Source organism: Anolis carolinensis, chromosome 2, assembly GCF_035594765.1.
Source record: "Anolis carolinensis isolate JA03-04 chromosome 2, rAnoCar3.1.pri, whole genome shotgun sequence".
NCBI lineage: Eukaryota > Metazoa > Chordata > Lepidosauria > Squamata > Dactyloidae > Anolis > Anolis carolinensis.
This window is the reverse complement of record NC_085842.1, coordinates 300,959,103-300,966,607: the sequence shown is the minus strand read 5'-3', so window position 1 is coordinate 300,966,607 and position 7,505 is coordinate 300,959,103. Positions and strand designations below refer to the sequence as shown.

At 42.8% G+C, this 7,505-nt stretch overlaps 1 protein-coding gene across 1 annotated transcript in view; it reads left to right on the top strand.

Annotated features, from left to right (window-relative positions):
- The first annotated feature begins 1,184 nt into the window (after positions 1-1,184).
- Positions 1,185-7,505, top strand: part of ghr (growth hormone receptor) — a 171,129-nt gene continuing 164,808 nt past the window's right edge. Inside the window, exon 1 of the mRNA XM_062972446.1 lies at positions 1,185-1,323. The gene's annotated coding sequence lies outside the window, so the exon portion shown is untranslated. The remainder of the gene's footprint in view (positions 1,324-7,505) is intronic.

Here is a 7,505-nt window from a genome sequence, read left to right as displayed (position 1 = left end):
TCTGGAGGACATCAGGAGGATCCTCACGCAGCCCTGGGTGGAAAGAAGCAGAGCGCAGTGGCTGGAAAACACGAAGGGTGGGCCTGGGAGGGGGAAACCAAATGTAAATAACGCACAGAAATCGCCTTGAAAGGGATAGGAGGAGAAGGGACCTCAAGAGAAGCTGGGGAGGCTGGAGGGCAGCTTTGCAGTCCCAAAGTTTTCGCCCTAAAAGAAGTGATCATTTCCGCGCCTGGGGCCGAAGCCAGGCAGCCTTTCCCCGCCTCTTAAGAGGAGCCCCGGGCCTCCCCTGCTTCCAAGCCAGGCTCTGCCTCCTCCTCCTCCTCCTCCTTCCCTCCGGGAGACTGACGCGGCCGAAGAGGCGAGGCGGGCGCAGCTGTCTGTCTCCTCTCCAGCCATGGCGAAGAAGCGGAGGGCCGGAGGAGGCGGAGGGCACGGCGGGCGCGGGGGCTGGCGAGGCGGCAAGTGAGAGGGCAGGCAGCCCCGCACCCACGCCGCCCAGAGCCCGCCGGGGAAGGAGGGGAGGCGTCGCTGTTCGTCCCTCAGCCCATGCCCGGCGGAGAGAGCGCGGCGCCCACCACAAGGAGACGGAGAGGCAGGTAGGCGCCTGGGTCTTCTTTCAACCTTCCCAGCTTTGCCGAGAGTTGCTTCTCCCCCTCCAGCCCCTCGGGGAAGTCGTCCTCCGGCCCCGTCCTCCTCAAAGCCCTGGCTGAGGTTTGGGCAACTGTTGCGGAGTTGGAGAGCTTTGCGCTCTGGCAGGCTCTCCGAAACTCCACTTTGCTCTTTTTTAAAAAATAGTTTGTGTTTCAGGGGTCTCTGTCTCGGATGAGGGACAAGTAGAGCTGCTTGTGTACATCTATGTTGTTGTTGTTGTTTTACTTAAAAAAACCAAAAGCACGAGAAAGCAGGGAAACGCAGCCAAGCGCCTGTTGCTGGCCAACTTCGAGGAAGTTTCGGGAGGCGCAAAGTTGCGGAGCTGGGCAGGATCCGCTTCCTCGGGGCAGGAGAAGTTGGGGCGAGGGAGGAAGGAAGGAAGGAAGGAAGGAAGGAAGGAAGGAAGGAAGGAAGGAAGGAAGGAAGGAAGGAAGGAAGGAAGGAAAAAGCCAGTCGGCTGTTCTCCGACGAGGCGATCTTTTCGAAGTCTCTTGCTTTAGCGAGGCTTTTCTCACTGTTTATATTAAGACAAGAGAGAGGAGAGACGCGAAGCTTTTGACAGCTCAGGAGAAGGATTGTGCCTTGAGATCAACGCTTCTGATGCAGTTCTCGAGGAGGAGCCCTTGTCCTCTGTTGTAGTCAAAACAACGAAGCAAGAAAATCACATTTGTAAGGCAACTAACAATACAATTTGTTTCAGCGTGCAAAAAAATGTGTCCCCTAAGAAATCTTTTGTGGCAGAGGAAAAATCGGTCTTGTTATCATCACTCCCCCGCCTTCTTGATTTCTTTATTTCTTTTTTTAGGAGTCATGCCTTGAGTATTTTGTAGCAGTAAGGCCAGGAGAAATCTTAGTAAAAGAGTGGGGAGGCAGAGCAATAGAGGCACCTTTAAAATGGGTTTTACATTGTGTTGTCGAAGGGTTTTATGGCTGGTTTTACATTGTTGAGACTTTCTGGAAACTTCTGACAAACTGTTTTCATCTGTTGCTCCAGACTGGTGCATGTGTTTGTCCCCCCCCCCCCCCTCACATGGAACTGAATGGAATCTGGATTGCTTTGAGTTTTCTGGGCTGTCTGCTTATGTTCCAGCAGCATTCGCTACTGATGTTTCACCCACATCAATGGCAGGCATCCTCAGAAGTTGTGAGGTCTGTTGGAAACTAGGCAAGTGGGGTTTATATATCTGTGGAATGTCCAGGGTGGGAGAAAGAACTCTTGTCTGCTTGAGGCACCTTGATTAGCATTTAATGGCTTTGCAGCTTTCAAGGTCTGGCTGTTTATTGCCTGGGGGATCCTTTGTTGGGAGGTGTTAACTGGCCCTGATTGATTCCTTTATTGAATTCCTCTGTCTTCTGAGTGCTGTTCTTTATTTAGTGTCCTGATTTTATAGTTTTTTTAATACTGGTAGCCAGACTTTGTTCATTTTTATGGTTTCATCTGTTCTGTTGAAATTGTCCACATGCTTGTGGATTTCAGTGGCTTCGCTGTGTAGTCTGACATGATAGTTGTTAGATGGTGAAAGCATTTCTATGTTCTCAAATAATATGCTGTGTCCAGTTTGGTTCATCAGGTGCTCTGCTATGGCTGACTACTCTGGTTGAATAAGTCCTCAGTACCTTTCCTGTTCCTTGATTCATGTTTGGGCAATGCTGCTGCGTTTGGTGGTCCCTCTGTAGACTTGTTCACAGCTGCATGGTATACTGTAGACTCCTGCAGAGGTGAGAGGATCCCTCTTGTCTTTTGCTGAATGTAGCATTTGTTGGATTTTCTTAGTGGATCTGTAGATTGTTTGTATGTTGTATTTCTTCATCAGCTTTCAGTGGTTCCTTTGATGTTAAGAACACTTTTCCTCTGCACAGATCTTTGTCTTTACTCTCGTGGCTTGTTCTTGGTCTTGCAGCTCTTCTGATGTTTGTGGTGGAGTATCCATTAACCTGTAGAGCCCAGTTTAGGTGGTTCAGTTTACTTTGGAGGAGGTGGGATTCACAAATTCTTTTTTCACAGGCTTTGATTGTGCTTTTCTTTTTTACTTGGGTGATGGTTGGAGTTTTTATGCAGGTATCTATCCATGTGTGTAGGTTTTCTGTAAACTATGTGGCCCAATTGTTGATTGGGTTTGCAGATGACTAGGACATCTAGAAATAGCAGTTTATCTTCATTTTCTTTTTCTTAAACAGAATCTCTTTAGTAATGTAATTTAGATCCTTGCTCTACTTACTTCTCCCCTAGATTCTATATGTAATATAGAGCTCTTCCCAGACTGAGCCAAGTTCATAGATGGCCTCTCATCCTCTCCATGTTTGCTAGAAAATAAATTCTTGTGTAAGTGGCACCTTAAAAACTAAGGCATCTATTGTTGCTTCATCAGACGCACAAAGTGTTCCATTTGTATTTAGATACATATACAATTCATATGGTTGGAGTGTGATTGTAGAGAAAGAACCTGGAGGGAAAGTAAGTGAAAAGAACTTGTTAAGTACTTGTTAAGTGACACTTCTAAATAAACAGATAGCTGCAATCTTGCAATCCAATGTTGTGCATGTCTTCACAGAAATAAGTCCTTCTGATCTCAGTTGTGTATATAGGCTAGATCTTTGATATGAATTGTTGCTTTTAAATCACCCTTAGTTCACAGATTGTCAATCAGTGAATGGGCTGTAAGGCCATGTTCCAAAAGCATTTTCTCCTGACATTTCGCCCACATCTATGGCAGGCATCCTCAGAGGTTGTGAGCTCTGTTGGAAACTAGGCAAGTTGAGTTTATATATATCTGTGGAATAATGTCCAGGGTGGGAGAAAGAACTCTTGTCTGTTTAAATGGGAATTTTGCAATTGGCCACCTTTATTAGCATTGAATGGCCTTGCAGCTTCAAAGCCTGACTGCTTCCTGCCTGGGGGAATCCTTTGTTGGGAGGTGTTAGCTGGCCCTGATTCTTTCCTGTTTGGAATTCCCCTGTGTTTTGAGTGTTGCTCTTTATTTACTGTCCTGATTTTAGAGTTTTTTTTAAAAATATTGATAGTTTGCTGTTCTTAACTGGAATTGTATAATTGCTTGGTCATTACAAAAAACGGAGCTCGTAGGATGCAAATGTACACATTTTTTACTGTTGTGATCCTTCAGTTTGTTTCCAGCCTATGGTAACCCTAAGGCAACACTATCACATGGCAAAATTTGCTCAGTGTGGGCTTGCCATTCCCTTTTTCTGGGCCTGAGAGAGAGTGGCTATGGTCATCTATAGCTGAATGAAGATTCAAACTTTAGTCTCCAGAATCATAGTCCAACATTCAAACTCCTAAACAAGGGTTGTCAAACTCATTTTTATCGAGAGCCACATCAGTCTTATGACAGCCTTTAAAGGACCATTGAATCCATAAATACAGAGGGCTAACTGTAATTGTTTTACATAATTTTAAACCAATTTGGGTCCCTAGATGTTACTGAATGACAACTCGCATCACTTTTGATTGCCTGCATGCAGACTGGGGATAATGGGAACTGCAACCCAATTATACTTACCTGGAAGTAAGTCACATGAACTCGGTTGGTCTTATTTTTTAGTCAAAATATGTGGAATTCTAATGTAAATCTTTGCTAACTTAGTGAAAATTAGTATTACATTTTTCCTTCCATAATTTCAGTGGGCCAGAACTCAGCATATGTTTAAGGATGCAATTCTGTGAACATTTTTTAAGAACACAGTTCCATTGCACACATTTATATAATGGTGCCTTTCATTATGGATGGAAAGTGTTGCTTCTTCTAAGCAGAGGCAAAGAGAATGGTGGTTAGTCCAGATTTCTCAATTGAAATAGCAGTGTTGGTGCAAGTGCACGAACATTGCTTACATAGTTATAGGTTGCTGTCCTTGGGAATAACTTATGCACAGACATGTATCATATTTCATATTAAACTGCTTGATCTATCCATGCATGGAATATATGAGTGGCTGTTACATATTGATGCAAGTGACTCTTCATGAGTCCTCACTTCGTCAAGATGAATGAGAAAGGGCATGGAAAGTCATCTCTGATGTATTTGCTTCCCTCCTTTATATTATGCTCTTTGACCTATAGCAAAGCTTCAGGGTGAATAGCAAAACTGCATAGGAATAGCTTCGGTAAGAAACCTTGATCAAACTCCATCTTGCCTTCTCCTATCTTATCCACAGCCATCAAAAGTCTGTTTGAATAAAGAATTCACACACTTGAAATTGAGCTTCTGTAAGTTTCTAGCAAAGGGCAACTCTTGAGTCAAGGAATTCCACTTTCCTTTCAAAGGGAATGGGTAATTATCATTTCCCTATTTCCCCAGTAGTGCCTTAAAAACTCTTACTTATTTACTATCCCTGTTGAAGAGCTCTTTTCAAGCCTAGGTTCAACAACAAGTCAAGGAAAGAGGTACACATTACTCTACTAGTCGACTAGGCAGCCAGTGATTATTACCAAGACCTATCACTGAAGGCCATCTCGATCTGGTTAGGTTCACATGGTTAAAGATGTGGAGCTTTGTGATTTTTAGTATAATATTTTAAGGGTAACCTCAGTGGCCTGAGGCTCAAAGATTTTTAATGATAATGATAAATGTTTATTGATTATGCTTATTTTATATGGTTTATATCAGGGCCCATGGGCCGGATGTGCCCCTCCAAGGTCATTTACCTGGTCCCCGCATTCAGATTTTGACTTAGCCCCACCCAAAGTCTGAAATGACTCGAAGGCACACAACAACAACAATCCTAATTAACTTGACTATCTCGTTGGCCAGAAGCAGGCCCACACTTCCCATTGAAATCCTGATAGGTTTATGTTAGTTAAAATTGTTTTTATTTTTAAATACTGTATTGTTCTTTCGTTATTGTTGTTGTTGTTGCTTTTTGCACTACAAATAAGACATGTGCAGTATGCATAGGAATTTGTTCGGGTTTTTTTTTTCAAATGATAATTTGGCCCCTCAACAGTCTGAAGGATTGTGGACTGGCCCTCTGCTTTAAAAGTTTGAGGACCCCTGGTTTATATAATGTCTCTAGGTAATGTGTTGTTGACTGTTTACTTGGTTGGGTTGGGGGGATGATGTTCTTCTAATTGTTGTTTAACCATTGTTCGCCGCTTTGAGACCCACCCGTGGGAGAAAAGCAGGATAAAATAATAATAATAATAATAATAATAATAATAATAATAATAATAATAATAGCCTAGAAGGGAGCCTAGGACCCAACCTTGTTGAATTTTTTAAAAAAAATCTTTTTCTGTAGTATAACTATATGTCAATTGAAGGTGGGGCATTCATTTTGAGATGGAGGGATTTAAAAGAAAACTTCAACAATCTAAAATTATGTTGTTGAAGGCTCTCATGGCTGGAATCACTGGGTTGCTATGAGTTTTCTGGACTGTATGGCTATATTCCAGAAGCATTATCTCCTGACATTTTGCCCACATCTATGGCAGGTATCCTCAGAGGTTGGAAACAGTTGCCTAGTTCCCAACAGACCTCACAACATCAGAGTACGCCTGACATAGATGTGGGTGAAACATCAGGAGAGAATGCTTCTAGAACATGGCCATACAGCCTGGAAAACTCACAGCAGACGATTAGGCTATTGTGGCTTCAGACAAAATAACTTGGTCATAGAATCATAGAAGAGACCATAAGGGCCACAACTCCAGCACCTCCATCTCCATGGCCCAAATGAGCAGCCTTCCCAATTCTTTGCCAATATCTATGCTTCCAAGAGCAGCTCACAAACATCTCCTGGACTGGATTATAAAGGCATAACCATGATAGTCTGGGATAGCATTATACAAAGGGATCTTGTAGCACATTTGAGACTGAGAGAAAGAACATGTGGCATACATTTTCATAGACATAAGCCTACTTCCTTATGTATGTGCATCTCATAGACTTAGTCTGTGAAAGCCTATGCTGCAAGTTCTTTCTCTCAGTTTCAAAGGACTGGTCTCTGATGGGACAAACTCTGGGTATGGTCAAAATGTGAAATTGGGGACAGACAGCTGGGGTGGAGAGAGATTGCTGGTAGATTGTGGGAACTTTGAAAGGATGGGTGAACTCATCCCTTCTTCCAAATTTTTCAGTTTTCTACTTAATAAATTTTCAGATACATCTTTGCTAAGACAAACCTTGCCTTTAAAAAGAGAGAATGGAGGAGAGACACACAGAAAAAGCTGTGTATGTGCCCAAACACTGGCTTGATTTCCCTCCTGCTGTTCTTGTAGACCAGTTTCCAGGACCACTGCTGTGGCTTATACACCACGGGTGGTTTTCAGTCAATCCTTGACTGCTGGGTTGGTTATGTAAATTCTGAGGCACAGTCCTAAACTCCTCACAGATTGATTTCAAAGTCCCAGTTCCGACCACAGTTTTTTAAGTAATTGTATTCATGGGCCAAAAAGTGATCCAGATTCACTTCAGTGCATGGCAGAGGCATTCAGACGGTTGGCTGGGAGTCTGCATAGTTGGTTCAGCAATACAGGGAAAGAGAAGAATTTTCTAGTGCTCTGGTTTCAATTGTTCTGAACTGGCTTTAGTATTGCACTTCTATCCCAAGTGTGGAAAAACTGATCTACATTTCCCAGTCTTCTGCCAGTTCAAAAAAGGAACTCTCTATTTGAACTCCTTTTCTCCTTCTGGACCTGCTTGGTTTTTGTATTATTATTATTATTATTATTATTATTATTATTATTATTATTATTATTACACCCTAATTTAATATGTTGATTTTGATTTAGAATTCTACACATGCACACAACTACCACTTGTTTTAGCTAAACTTTTTGTTCATTATTGTTCTGTGCACCCCAGTTCAGTTGCAACCTTACTTCCTCATCACACTAG